Raw genomic sequence first — 15982 nt, forward strand, 5'->3', positions numbered from 1 at the left:
ACAGTTTAGACATCGAGCAAAGGCTGAATAAAAACCACTCATTTAGCCAAGTAATATTCCACCATATATAGGTACCACCTCTTCTTTATCCAGTCGTCTATCGATGGGCACTTAGGTTGTTTCCATATCTTGGCTACTGTGAATAATGCTGCAGTGAACATAGGGGTACGTATATCTTTTCAAATTAGTGTTTTGGATTTCTTCAGATAAATACCCGAAGTGGAATTGCTGGGTCATAAGGTAGTTTTATTTTTAATCTTTTGAGAAGACTCCATACTGTTTTCCATAGTGGCTACATGGAATATTTATTACTCGGCCATGAAAAAAGAACGAAATCTTACCATTTGCAACAACATGGATGGAACTAGAGGATATTATGCTAAGTGAAATAAGGCAGACAGAGAAAGACAAACATCATATGCTTTCATTTATATGTGGACTCTGAAAAACAAAATAAAAAAACAAAACATGAACAAACAGATACAGAGAACAAACTGATGGTTGCTAGATTGGCTGAGTGAAAAAGATGAAGGGATTAAGAAGTACAAGTTGGTAGTTACAAAATAGTCATGGGGATGTAAAGTACAGCACAGGGAATATAGTCAATGATATGGTAATAACTATGTATGGCGTCACGTGGGGACTAGACTAGTCAGAGGGATCACTTCATAAGGTATATAAATGTGTAACCACTATGCTTTACACCAAAAACTAATATAATACTGAATGTCAACTGTAATGAAAAAAAAATTTTTTTAAAGAAAATAACCCACTTATTTGGAAATAAGGTACTGCTGATTTTACCTTTGGGACTGGAAAAATGATAGTAATAATATATTATAATAGCTAACATTTATTGAGTACCTACTAGGTACAAGGTGCATGAATTGCTTCATTTAATCTCCTCCAAAGACTTTTCAGGGAGAAACTATTATTAGCCCCATTTTATTGATGGGGAAATCTGAGGCCTTTGGTCCCAGAGCAGGTAAACATCAGAGGCAGGGTTTTAAAAGCTATTCTACATGGACCCAAGCCAAAGGGCAGATAATATTGTGGTGGCTGAGCATAACAAATAAGAATATTTGCTATCAAACAGCTTTGAGAATTAGAACCATCTATAATACAAAATCCCTCCTGGTAAGAAACCAAATCTATAATTACTGAACAAGTGCCTTTCATACAAGCAAACTGATTTTTCAAACAGAAAAATTGTTATCTTAAGATTTCCTAATGCCATAAAAAGGGGATTCCACTTTACATGATACACGTATCCAGAAACAGCTGTATACACTGAATTTCTGTAAATCAAATACTAACTATATTTACTAAAGGACTTCATTCGGGTAAACACGTGGTAAATATTTAATAAAATGGAAAATCGTTTTGTAATCTGAAGTCATTCAATAATTTATCTCTTTTGTGAATTTGGATTTACAGCAGACTCTTGACATTCCTGAGGCACACATCCGGAACCTTCTTGAATTCCCAGATTCACAAATACAAAAATGTTTATAGAGGCTCCCAGCGTTCTCTTGAATCACATTTCCATGGAGCATCAAATGAGTTTCTGTTCACAGCCTTACGGTGCACACTACAAATCAATCATACTTTTCAATTTCACTACAGGTTTATCTTTCATTTGATCATGATTTTTCACAGATACCAAATTTCTAATTCATTCATGAGCATTGCTGCAAATGCACAAAAAAGTAGAGAACAGTGAAGCTAAATGACTCTTTTCCATACACGTATCTTGCACAACAGACTTCAGATTCATGTCTCAAACTGTGCCACCGACTCTCAGGGGAAGGTACAAAGAGTCCCAAGCCTGTAAGTTAAATCCATGAACACTTAGGGCCTAAACACATTTCCTAAATCTGCTGGAGCAGGACATGGGCCGTGTCTATAGAGTTCATAGAAAGTCTTTGTTCTTACTAACCTAAGAGTTGCAGAAATCGATTGAGCCTTTTGGTAATGAGTCCAGAAAATATGATTACAGAAACATTAGCCACATGAATTATAGGAATCAGCTTACTTATTAAAAATATCTATACTTTGTATGGTTGGGGTTGGTGAAAATCAAAGGTGGATGATTTCACTGCCTTTGGTAATGGAAGCAGTCACAGCTGGCACAGTGGGCACAGAGCCCCGGCAGCTGGATCTCCTTAAAGCACTGTGTTGGAAGGGTTAACTTCCGGCTGGGTTTGCACCCCCCAAATTTCACTAACCATCACAGACAGGAGAGAAGGAAGGAGTGAGGGAGAGGGAAAGAGAGAGGGAGAGACACAGAAAGGAAGAGAGAGAGAGGGAGGGAGGGAAGGAAGGAGGGAAGGGTGGATGGAGGAAATGCAGGGAAGGAAGGAAGGGAGGGAGGGAGGGAGGGAGGGAGGGAGGGAGGGAGGGAGGGAGGGAGGGAGGGAGGGAGAAGAGAAGAGAAGAGAAGAGAAGAGAAGAGAAGAGAAGAGAAGAGAAGAGAAGAGAAGAGAAGAGAAGAGAAGAGAAGAGAAGAGAAGAGAAGAGAAGAGAAGAGAAGAGAAGAGAAGAGAAGAGAAGAGAAGAGAAAAAAGAAAGAGGAATTTGGCCGCTGTGAGAAAACAAAAGACAAAAAAGACATTATCATCTCAAAATATATAGCTCATACATTTTAGGACATATTTTAAAACACTACTGCCAAATTTTCAACTTACTTATTTATTTATACCACTTCTTGTTCCAAAGAGGTTTTGCAGCATTCTGCTGCCAGATTAATTTTCCTGAAGCTCAGCTGTGATCATGTTACTCCTCTGCTTTAAAAACCCCAATAGCTTCTCACTGCCTATAAAACGAAGTCCAATTTCCTCAGCCTCCTATTTGAGGCCCTCCATTATCTGGCCCCAAACTTTTAGCCCAAACGTATCCTGCACTTCTTCCCTTTTTACACCCTTTGCTCCAGCCAAAGCATACTCTCTGATGCTCCCCTGAAACATCAGAGAGTATTTTCCACCCTTGAACCTTTGCCTGTGCCGTCCGTCTGCCTGAAATCCTCTTCCTGGCATCTGCTTACGTCCCATACTACTCATCTTTCCAGTATCCACCTGGAGGGTGCCAGGCACGTAGAGACACTCTGTCATCAACAGTGGAGCTTACAACCTTTATATACGCACTTTAGACACATCGTCTCACTGGATCCTCAGAACGGGAGGAAGTCATTTCTTACTGTGGTCCAAGGATGGCGGGGCTGGTGCCCCTGGGGTTGTGTTCTCTGTGCATTGCCCTTCCTGCTACTCCAAGGCTAGCTCTCACACAGAACAAAAGGTGGCTGCATGAATCAATGCCAACACACTGTCGCAATCTTTTTTTTTAAGGTGAAAAAGTGCATCTTCCCATTCTGTGTGAACTTGAATTTGCTTGTCTAGTCCGGAGGCACAGTTACATTTGGTAGCCCCTGAGCAGCCTTCGCTAGGCTCCAAGAGGCAGGACAATACTGATTCCAAAAGCAGAGGCCCCAGAGGTCCAGGGAGCCAGGGTGGGAGCAGAGCCCCCAGACACCCTCCACGCTCCACGCCTGGAGATGCCATGAGAGCATGCATGGAAGGAGACTGATAACCATCGTAAACCTGGGTGGATTAAGTTCTATTCCTTCACATCCTAAGAACATACCCAAGGATTTTTTTGAAGGTGCCACTAATCACCAAGGGTGGGAGAACAGGTTGATAAAACTATTTATATAACCTCCAAAGCCAGCATAAACAAACAGGGACACCGGGTGCAAGACAAGACAAGGGGCATCTACTACATAGACATGCAAACCCGCCAATATCTGCATGCTCAGTGGACAAGGGCCAAAGTATTACACGATGAGCAGTTACGTAACCTTGAGTACAAATGGAATGTGGGCTGGACGCATCTGATACGCTTCCCTTTCTAATTGTTGGCATCAAGAGGGTGCACGAATTCACTGGAATGTAAGAGCCCTCCCCTCCATTTTCTCCCTCTCCTAAGTGACAGGCAGGCCATCTCATCATAGTCCCGTGTGCACGTTTTCCCCCAGATCAAAAAGCTGCACTGTCCTGTTCAAATCTGACCTAATTTTAATGGATGGCTCAATTTAAAATCAACATCATTTGCTAGAGCAGGACTTTAGATGAAAGCTGCTTCCAGAGATTTGTCCAGGGAGGTTGTTCGAATCCAAACTTCGAACAACCTCTCTGGACAAAACTCAACTCAGCCCAATAAATTATGGCTCACTCGGTTACATTTTAAAGAAAAGTTAATTCGATAACCGTGTGAAATCTATGGTTGCCCTGCCAGTCTCCTATCCTGCTGTTGACTTCTGGCCTCAATAAACTCATGGCAAAGCTTGTCTGCCTAGCGTATCTGACCCCTGTAATACCTGGCTATCTCCACCCTGCAACCTGCCATGTTCCAGTCTTTCCCAATGGTTACCTTTCCCCAGTCAGTGACTACCTGCCTCCATAAAAATATCATCTGCAGCAAGGTTTAAAAGAAAAGTATCAACTGAGTACAATGCAGAACTGTTTTCCTAAACTCTTGCTAGTAATCCCTAAATAGCAATCTTGAGTTGTAAATTCTGTCAACCAGCTCCAAAGCTTTAATCACTTACATTTATATAACCTCTCTCTGCTTTCAGCAGTCTTCAGTTCAAAACTACAAAGTGATATGGAGACTTTCCCTGTTTCACTTCGGAATCATTTAAACATATCCAAACAGATGTTTGTCAACAAAGTTATATGGTGGTTTCCTCATAGGAAGTGTTGGTGGGTGGTGGTGCTGGAGGGGTGTGTGTGTGTGTGTGTGTGTGGCAACCCAAAAGGACAGAATGCTAAAGTACAGATAAAAAACTAAGCACTACACACGGAAGGGTGAGCTGAACAAGAATCTGACACAATGGAGTAGTGATGACCACTTTTGCTTTGCCCCAGGGAGATACAGAACCCATGCCATCGTAGACCCAGCACAGAAAGGGTTGGAAAGGTGTGCCTTCTTCAGTGGGCCACACAAAGATCAGTGGACATTATCAGTGGGTGAGAGTGGAACAGTGATAATCACAGAACCGGAAAGGGAAGGAAAAGCAAAAATCCAGAAATATTTCCCATGTGAACAGGACTGGTTTTGAATGAAAGCCTTATTATTTCAGGTTACTACATATCACAATTAGTAATCTGAAAGAAAAATATATCCCAGTATAAACTCAGCTGCTAAGTATTCTGGCTGAGTCCTGCACATAGGTACCTGTTAGTAGCCTAGGTCTTCAGTGAAGAGGTGTGATAATGACTTATGTGAACTCAGGATATGATGACAAGTGCTCTCCAATATTCAGGCTGAAGACAGCTGGGTTTGGAAGTAGGATAATTGGATACAAATTATTGCTACGACCTCAATTTTGTTTTGTTGCTGAAGGTACAGCCTCAGATGCAGACAAGAAATACAATTCCAAAACAGAATGACATCTATTTAATACATAGATCAGGCAATCCAATTTTTAGAAACTATCCTTGATTTAGTTTCTATGCTTCTGTATACACTGCAACCCTGAAAAAATCCTTGATTTAAAGGATCTCTGTGGGAAACCAGGTCTGCCCCTCCCGACTATTTCAGTCATGCTAAAATCTTCTCTTGTAAAATTACAATCAGTCACATATTGTTTGGTTTTTATTTACATTTTAAATGAGAACACATTTTAGACATAATCCACAATGACATGTGGTCCTCATTTTTATTTGCATAATTCCCCTGATTACTGTATTGTAAGATCAGAAGTTTTACACAGACACTTTGTAGAGAGGCCTAATGCAATGCTTGGCAAACCTTGTGAACCATTTAAGAGTCTTATTTCTGTTCAATAAAGAATGAGGATGCATCCCAAATTTTCAAGCAACTAATAGAATTAATTGACACCTATGTCATCACAATTTGAAAGATCAAAAAACTGTAAAGAGGCAGTGTGTGCTGCCACTTCTATACCCATGTAAGGCATCACCAATCAATCCCAGGGACACTCGTTCCGGAGCCCAGCATATTGGAACCAGACTCAGCTAGAGCTGCCACAGATGAGGAGGCCTAATCGTTATGACCCATGAGCTATATGCTAAAGAGAACCGCCAGTATAATAAACAAATAGCATGCTCCAATACATAGGGAATCGATTGAAGGAAATAGAAATACTCAGCAGGCTGGTCAAACAAGATTCCGGGTGACAAGATGACTGCTTTCAAATATCTGACAGGGGAACCTGGGCATTTTGTTCACTGTGGCTCCAAAGGGTAGCCAGGCAATAAGTACCCACTGCAGAGTAACCTGGCGCAGCGTTATCAGGCTGTGCTGGGGCAGCGTGTACGCAGAAGGAGCAGGCAGGGAAGCAGATGGCTGCGGTAAAAGAGGGGACCTGACGCACACTCTCCCCCTTCTTCCTACCGAACCACAGACATACAACAGATTCTTTCTTTTAATCCTTTGCAAACAAGTGCCACTGATCCACCGAATGTTCTCACTGGAATTTCTAAGAAATGGACCCTGACGGTTACGGTGCTGTTGAATAGCTTTCGGGGAGGAACTATGCAGTTGAAGGAGGATTTCTTTGATATATAACGTATATAAGGGATGGGTTGAATTTATAAATTAAATATAAATTACATATTCCTTGATTGCCTTCTAGCTCTAAATCCTCTGATGCTAAAACTCTCTTGATGTTGGCCCAATACTAATTTCTTGATGTCCATACAAGGGACAGCCAAATGTCCCCACCACCCCCACATGTCTCTACCAATTCACAGTAAGAGACCTCTCTGCTCAGAGGGTGCGAGAACGCTGCTGCAGGGAGTAAGACAGTCCCAGGACTTTCTGGAAAAGTCTTAGTAGTCTTCATGTAAAAACACTTTTGTTTGTTTTTAAAGGAAACAACTCAGTTAGGGCTTGGTTACACTGAAGGAGAAATTCCCCTGAGGAAAATGACGGCACTCAGAGCGGTAGGCTGTGGTCATGTAACTTCTCGTTCATTCTGATTCTTCCGTTTTATCCTGTGACCTGAGGCAGACCATCCACCCCTTAGTCTCGGCCTCCGCATCTGTGGAATAGCAACACTGTTGTGACACTGACCTTGCCCGTTCCAACCAGCCACATTCTGAGACAGTCTTTGTCGAAAACTGAGCTTCTTGGAAGAGAAAAACGACAGAGTTGGGTCTCGTTATTTCATATTTTGCAATGGGTTTAAGCTCTTTGCTTGGTTTCAAATCCTTAAAATTATTCACATTTAGACTCATCTGCTTAGGTGTTGAAATATATCCTGAGGCTTTTCTTTTCTAATGATCTCGAATGACACTGGTTCAAGTGCCAGGAAAGAAATTGCTTTTACACAAATCATTTGCACCTTCCAGAATACCCCGGAGCAGGGACGATTTTCTTCTTCAAAAAATCTTTCCTTTCCAAATCCTAAACTTCCCAGCGAAGACTAACAGAGATGTGTGATAACATCGGCTCTATCCTTCATTCTCCTTACACTCAGACAGTGAGAGAAACAGTATGCATGCAGGAACACGCACTTCACATACATGAGCCCAGCGGGGAGCAGGAGAGCTAGACGAGGGACCAGGATTATGCAAATCAGGGGTACAGGACAGAATCATTATCAGCCCCATTCATGTCTCCCTGAGGTCACCCCCCAACACACGGTGCAGTGGGGGGTGGGGAGGGGCACCACGGAACCCCTGCTTCTCTCCCATGCCACTGGTCAACCTGTGTCATGTCTGCATAATGCTTGGGAACAAAGGGGACCCATGCAGTCACATGCCGTACATGTACAAGGAGGCCCATCTGTAGATATCCTCAGAAACATGAACACAACGTGAAGAGGGAAAGAGTAAAACTCGTGTGTTATATTCCAATTCCAATAATCCTTCAAAGGTGTTAAGAAGCCCTGTGTGCCTACCGATGAAATGACAGTTGACAAGCCAGGAGGACAGCCTGATTTGTCGCGAGTTTCTGTCGTGGACATTGGTTGTTTTGGGCCATCTAGGATCCACTCTCCCTTCTTTTGGTTCAGCACCTGGATTTCCTTTTTGGGAATTCATTCTCCCCCTCTGTGTGTAGTCTTGGTGGGTCTGTCAATTAGGACTCTCCTCTCCCAGCTGAGGGGCGGGCATGTGGCCCACACCAAGCCCATCACACTCCCATTTCCAGGGCTGTGAATCTTGGATGGAGAAACCTGTTGGAACCCAATCACTGTAGCAGCCGCACGCAAGTAAGACTGTCAGTTCTGTCCACCTGGACCCCCAGGGTTTCCTCAATTTGTGGCTTTTGCCAAGCCTGGTTCTACATACTTCCTGTTGATTCTCTGAGCTACAGGATATCCTTCCAATAAAATCCTTTTGCGTTAGACTTAGTAAAAACTCTCTTGGAGGAAAAAACTGTCTATTTTCCTTCTTTTCTTCTAGGATAGAGTAGGTTCACAGATACCATTCTATGAATCCCTTATTCCTCTTCACAAGCTTCATTCTCTCGATCTACAGACATTCTCATTTCTCTACCACTCTAAACAAGCCTTTCTCTTTCCCCTTATATAGCAAAAACTTTCAAGATGCTTTCTTCACGGCAGTTTTTTAAAAGAAAGAGCTAGCTACACTCTCTGGCTGTCCTCTTTGACTTCTCTTCAGCAGTGTTCCCAACAGCCCGTTCTAGTCTCATCTTCTCAGTTCTGATCCTCCCCTTGTATATTATATTATTGGTTCCACAACAGTGAATTTACACTGGTTCTCAATGTCACTTTCCAGAATGGAGAGACTGAGAAGGGGAAAGAAATGAACAGTATAATTTATATACAATAAAATGCACGGATCACAAGTGTACAGTTTGATAGGTTTTGACAAGTGTATATGCCTGTGTAACAACCATGTCAGTCACAACATAGAAAATTACCATCACTCCAGAAAGTTCCATCAGTGAAAACAGGTACCTAAAGACTGGACTCAAATGCTCAAACTGTGCAAATCCATCTCTTGGCTTCCATACACACTGAGAGTAGAGATTCTGTAGCCAAACTCTGGGGTTTGAACCTGGCTCTCTCACTTGCCATTGGGGTGACTTTGGACAAGTCTTTAAACTATTCTATGCCTGTTGCTTCTGTAAAATGAGGCTGATAATACCGTCTTTCCCCGAAAATAAGAACCAACTGGAAAATAAGCCATAGCAAGATTTTTCAGGATGCTCATAATATAAAATACGCCCTAATGCGTCTTTTGGAGCAAAAATTAATATAAGACCCGGTCTTATTTCGGGGAAAATATGGTAGGGCTTATTTTATATTATGAACATCCTGAAAAATCATGCGAGGGCTTATTTTCTGGTTAGGTCTTATTTTTGGGGAAGCGCGGTAGTGCCTACCTCACAGGGTGGTTGTGACGATTAAATGAGTTCGCATTTCGAACTGTGCCTGGTATGTAGTACGCACTCAACAAACACAAGCCATTTCTGTTATCCTATGTGGGCATCATTGTGGTGTATGTAATAAGAGAACATGACAAGCCACAACACACTTCATTAATACAGGAGATGGCAGAAGGCAGTGTGATGTCTGCTGCCGTCTCTTCTCAGGCTCCCTTAATGGCTGAGCCTCTTTCCTCTGCTTCTTTAATGGGGACATACTCCATAGCTCCTTCCTTGATCCTCCCTCCTTGTGATTCTTCGAGGTCTTATCCATCACGGTGGCTTTAATTATGACACCAAGGCCAATGACTTTGAGTATAGATCAAAACCGTAGGTATCGGCCTTAAATTCCAGCATTTCCACCCCCGACTTCCTCTTGGGCACCTTGTCTCCATTCATTCTAACTCAACATGAACAGCACCAAAATTACCACTTTGTTTTCACAAAGGGGTTGCCCTCAGGATTTTGCTTTGTCCTCATGATACTCTCATACGCTAATTAAACATAGCCTAGTCTTGCCAGGTATTCCCAGGAGTGTGTAAGAGAGCTCGATCGCGTCTCTGCCTCTTGGCTAAAATCAGGTGTGAAGAGAGCTTGAGAACGGATCTTTTGAGGGTGTTGCTGGAATACTGCTCTTGCTTCCCTAAGGCCCAGCCTGTCCGCTCTGAAAGGTTCATGTTGATGACACACGGTGTGTGTGGGAGCGGTGGGCAGGTGGAGTGAGAGTAACAGCTCCCCGGGAATGAAGCTCCTTCATCAAAACATAAACATCCTAATCCCAGGTCCTCAGGCTCTTGGTCCTAAGCTTTCTCGTCCCGTGTCCCACAGTTCTTACTGTGTGTCCCCGAAAATAAGACCTAGCCGGACAATCAGCTCTAATGCATCTTTTGGAGCAAAAATTAATATAAGACCTGGTATGATATGATATGATATAAGACCCAATCTTATATAATAAAATAAGACCAGGTCTTATATTAATTTTTGCTCCAAAAGATGCATTAGAGCTGATTGTCCGGCTAGGTCTTATTTTTGGGGAAACAGGGTATAACATTGTGTGGGGTCTGTGCCACCAGGGCACACCCACCAGGGCAGATGGTTGGACTGGTGGGGGAATCAGCAGCTCACATGGGCACCTGGGTGCCACTTTCCATCTCTGCACCTCAGAGCTTTAATCAAGGGAAGAAATTGGTCTCAGTGGCTCAGAACGCTGTGGCAATCAGAGACCGTGGGTACTTTCAATACCCTCTGCACACAATCTACTATTCTTGCAAGCAGCCTAATGAAAGTCCCCTGCACTTCCAAGGAAGGCATCCAGGGAATTTTGTCAGAGCTTCCTGCCTGGGCTGGCCACCAGGGCTGCTCACGGATTCTCTGTGTCTCCTCCTTTAAACACACGTGGGATGGCACCACCCTACTGCCCTTGAAGCTAAGAGTGGCATGCGACTTCCTTCAGCCAATGAGACATGAGCAGAAACAGCAGGGCTCACTCTGCAGACGTGTTAAGAACCCGTGCCTGACGCACTGTCCCCTTTCCCGGCCTCAGTGGCAGTGGAATGAGATGCAGCTTCTGCCAGCTTTGTCCCCAAATGAGCAGAACACATACTACATTACACGTGGAGCAGGAGCAAGAGACAAACTTTTATGTGTGAGATCATTAGGATTTGGGGATTCTTTGTCACTGCAGCATATGCTTGTCATTCCTGACAGATACCATGGCCCTGTTCCTGAGACCAGCTGACAACCTCCAATTTCTGACCTGTCCTCACCTCTGACTTTCAGGTTTCCACTCTGTTCAGTTCCAGTTCAGCTCCCAGGACCACACAGTGCACTGAAGATACCTGAACACAAAGCGGTCCCCGGGTTTATGGATTCAGACTGATACCTGCTGCTGTATAGCCCACAGCAACCCAGCAAAACTCTGGACTTCAGTGCAGCCAAACCCCAATACCCTCGGCATGAAAACAGGCTCCATTTCCCCAATGTCAGCATCTAAACAAGAGCCTTCATAGTAAAACGTCCCATCCTAGCTAGGGTGACCATATAATTTATTGTCCAAAGTGGTTTTGAGAGTGAAAGGGGACAGGCTTAAGTCATCACTGTCCTGGGGCAACGGGGATGCCTCGGTACCCAAGTTCTGCTTCCATCACCTTTACAACAGAGGTCTGGAGCCAAAAGGAAAATTCCTAGAGGTCTTATCTAAGGATAGATCACCATACCCAGGAAATGCAATGAAAGGTCCAAAGAGAAACATGTGGTGAAATGAATGTGTGTACCCGAGAGCGGAATCTGCTTTCACTGTTCTGTGTGGCATCGGGATGAATGAGCACAGCTGTTTCCCTAATAGGCACAAGTGAATAGCAGTAGACATCCAAGCAAACCCAAGAGCCCAGTGCAAACCCCAGTCATAAAGTATGAACACCCTGCCTTTTCCTCCCACTGGTCAGCCTGGGAGTCATTTAGGAGGAAGAAGGACAAAATCAAGAAAACAATCTTAGCAGTAAAAAGAATGATTTAAACAGTCAATGCAACTACAGTGGCCATGGGTTCCTGCTCTCCTCGGCATGTGAAACATATTAAATGTCATCAAATATTTTAAAAGAATGTTGAATTTTCTCGGTAAAGTAACACACTGCAGAAGATAGCTGATTTCTCTCATCTGCTGCTATTCTGCAATTTTTTTAACTTTGTAAAATACCAGGATTCTAACTGGCTCACTCAAAATTCCAGTGGCGAATGGTCCAGAAGTATATAATGACTTTTGTAGAAGACTCTGTTTTCCTGTGTGTCCCAATCCCCACTGCCCCACTTCTGCTGCATGAGGTGTGGGTCCCCCACCACGGGGCTGTCACGTGACCTGAGCTAATCCAAGTACTTCCGATGTCTGAAATCAGGTCCAGGGATGGGAATATGATCCAAACAAGATCACAGTGTGGTTTTTCTGGGATTGAAACCATCACTGGGCATGTTGGTTTCCTACGCTGCCATAACATATTACCACAAACTGGGTGGTTGAAAACAATAGGGGCTCACAGTCTAGGGGCTTGAAATCCTAACTCAAGGTGTCAGCAGGGCCATGATCCCTTTGAAGTTTCTGGGGAAGATCCTTCCATGACCCCTCCTGGTTTGTGGCTGTTGCTGGAACTCCTTGGTGTTCCTTGGCTGGTAGACACATCACTCTAACCTCTGCCTTTGTCGTCACATGACTGTCTTCCCTCTGTCTCTGTCCTGTGTCTTCACATGGTGTTCTCTGTGTCTCTTCCTCTCTTTTTATAGGACACCAGCCATACTGGATTAAAAGCCCACCCTACTCCAGTATGGCCTTTTCTTAACTTACATCTTAATTACTTCTACAAAGACCCACTTTCCAAATAAGGTCACAGTCACAGGAACTGTGGATAGGACTTTGACATTTTGGGGGTACACAACTGAACCCACAACTTTAGAAGAGAGAGAGCTTCTCTCAGTAATTGCGATCTCGTAGCCATGTAAGTCTGCCCACCCACCTGAGAAGTAAGTCAACAGAAGCAAGAGATGAAGACCAAGAAAGGCAGGTCCTAACGTTACTGCAGTCCTGGAATGCATCCATAGCTGAAGCCTAGTCCACCTCTTGGATTTCCCAATACCATGACCAATACAATATCCTTCTTATTTAAATGTACTTAGGTTGGGTTTCTGTCACTTACAACCAAGAGTTCTAATATAGCTACCAATGAATAATGTGAATTCAAATAGCTTCCCATAATCGGGGTGGGAAAGATAAGGTGGTATATATATATATATATATATATATATATATATACACACACACACACATATATATTTCATATATATATATATATATATATATATATATATATATATATATTTCATATATATATATGAAAAAGACTGGCCATGACCTGATAACTACTGAAATTAAGTGATGGCTGTATAGGAACTTATTATTATACTATTATTCTCTGTACCTTTACATATGCTTGATATTTTCCAAAATGAAAAGTTAAATTAAGTGTTATAAAAGATTTCCCCAAGCCTCATGCTTAGAGACCAGCACAAATCAAGGCAAACAAAGGAACAGGAAAAGTAGAATCACACATAAAGCAGACGACCGCAGGCATCCATGGAGAGTATCTGTAATACGTGAAAACAATAGCACAAATATTCTCTGTGGTACACATAGGGCTTTGATACAAGTCAATGAGGGTCTGAGAGGATCAGGTCTGGCAGATGACCACCCCAAACTATGCAGAGAAGGTCTGGCCACGAGGCTTCAACTCCAGGGGAAACAATGGGAAACAAAGGCACCAGAGGAATGTGCCTTTCCTCCCAGTTAATCACAGTAAAGCATCTATTACACACAGCTAGCAATTCAGCAAGGGTACATCTCTAAATGTTCACTGACAAGAACTGTTGTTCTGACACAGAAATACATCTCACAGTTTATGACACATCCATGATTCGGTACCTTAATTTAGGCTGGAGTCAGGACCCTCTGGAATCCTGACTTGGTCTCGAACCCCAGCTGCCCATTAGAATCACTTGGGTTCTTTAAAAAACACTGGTGCCCAGACCAGTTAAATCACAATCGCTGGGAGTGGAGTCCAGGCATCAGTATTTCTAGAAGGCGCCTCTGTGATTCTAATGAGCAACTAGGGCTGAGCACCACCTAGACCTGTGAGGTGTCTAGGGAATACGATCCAGGTGAGGCGAGGTGCCTCACTTCTCTGGCATCTCCTGCTATTGGTCAGATCAACCCCACTTCCTGTTCTACCCATGTGGGTACATCTCAACCAATCAAGAAGTGAGTTCCTTCCTCTTTGTAGTAGTTTGCTAGGGTGGCCATGACAAAATACCACAAACTCAGTGGCTTAAAACAACAGAGATTTACTCTCACAGTTCTGGAGGCTGGAAGTCCAGAAGCAAGGTGTTGGCAGGCCATCCTCTCTCGGAAGGCTCTAGGCAAGGACCATTTCTTGTCTCTTCTAATCTCTGGTGGTTGCTGGCAATCGTTGGCATTACTTGGCTTGTAGACTCCAATCTCTGCCTTCAGTGGCACTTGGCATTCTCCCTATAAGTCTCTCTCCTCTTCTTACAAAGCCACCTTGCATACTCAATTAAGAGCCCCTCTACTCCAGGAGGACCTTAAGTATTTACGTCTAGAATGATCCTATTTCCAAATAAGGTCAGATTCTGAGGTGCAAGGGAGGACGCTCTTCCTCCCCTATTTGGTAAGTCTTAGACTTCATCTTCACCAGGATGCACAGAAGACCTGGCTAAGTGGCATCACAATGTCTCTTTTAAAAGTTTCTATTTTGAAATCATCTTAGATTTATAGAAGAGTTGCACAGAAAGTTCCTGTATAGCCTAATACAGGAACCCAGGAACCCTAATAACATTAGCCTCCCCTAATGTTAACATCTTATAAAACCACAGTACACTTATGCAAACTAAGAAATGAACACCAGTACAATACTATTAACTATACACTTTACACCTGCTTCACCAGGTAGTCCACCAATACGCTATTTGTGTCCCAGGATCCTAGTCAGGATACCACCTGGAATTTAATGTAATGCTTTTAGGAATGAAAAGGGTCTGAACCGAGTTCTGACCCACAGGCTTCCTTCCTTAGCTCACCCTCCAGCCTCTTACCCACCCTCATTTCTGCATCTAATCATCTCTCTGTTTCATCTGTTCATCTTTCCTGTGTGGATCTAACAGCCTCAAATTTTCAAATTAGTTCTTAACAATTTTGAGGTCATAGGGCCACTTTGAGAATCCAGTAGAAGCTACAGGCTCTCCTCTGGAAAAAAAAACGCACAGATAAAAGCAATTTTGCGTCCAATTTCAGAGCAGATATCCATCAATCCCTCTCTTCCTCCCACTAGGCACGACCTTCCAGAGTTTGGCTTCCCCAGACAGTGACTCTAATATGAAATCAGCACAGCTTGGTGTCTAGCCCTCTCCTAGGACAACTTCTCCAGGTCCTGGACAGAGCAGCAATGCTCCACACTCTGGGTTTTAGTCAACACCAGTTGCCATGGCTACTGCTTGGGCCGAGACCTGACAGAGCTCTTCAGCTGGACAGGGAGGGCAGTTGGACTCTGTCCTCTGGCCAACTTTGCTATGATTATTGAACCCCAGCAGTTTTGCTTGACCCATCACCACTTTGGAGCCCACTTTCTCTGTGATGGGAAGGAATAGCTTAGAATTTCACACTTCTCAGTCCAAAAGTTAGCAACTGGGTTTCAACAAAGAAAAGTGACTCCAGGATCCAGAGCAGCATTGAGAAGCTCTACCAAAATCAGATCGTCTGTCACTTTGAAATGGCAGGAACCTTGGTCCCAAGAACAATGCCTCCCTACCACATTTCATCTTTGGAAACAGCATGCAAGGCTCCCCCACCCAAAGCCAAACAACTGCCAACCGTACATGTTCGCTGAAGCAACCACAGCAGCCCCTGTAGAAGAAACCAAGGAAACGGGGACCTCCATCCCTCTCACTCCTCAAAACCTTCGTTTGAACCTCTTGTTCCAACCATTTCTCGAACCCTGTTCTGTCCTAT

At 43.5% G+C, this 15982-nt stretch overlaps 1 protein-coding gene across 1 annotated transcript in view; it reads right to left on the reverse strand.

Moving 5' to 3' along the window:
* THSD4 (thrombospondin type 1 domain containing 4) overlaps positions 1-15982 on the reverse strand; it is a 583467-nt gene that overhangs the window by 441870 nt on the left and 125615 nt on the right. The window lies entirely within an intron of this gene.

This window comes from Rhinolophus sinicus, chromosome 3 (genome assembly GCF_057876585.1).
Source record: "Rhinolophus sinicus isolate RSI-liver-muscle chromosome 3, RSI-T2T, whole genome shotgun sequence".
NCBI classification, from domain to species: domain Eukaryota; kingdom Metazoa; phylum Chordata; class Mammalia; order Chiroptera; family Rhinolophidae; genus Rhinolophus; species Rhinolophus sinicus.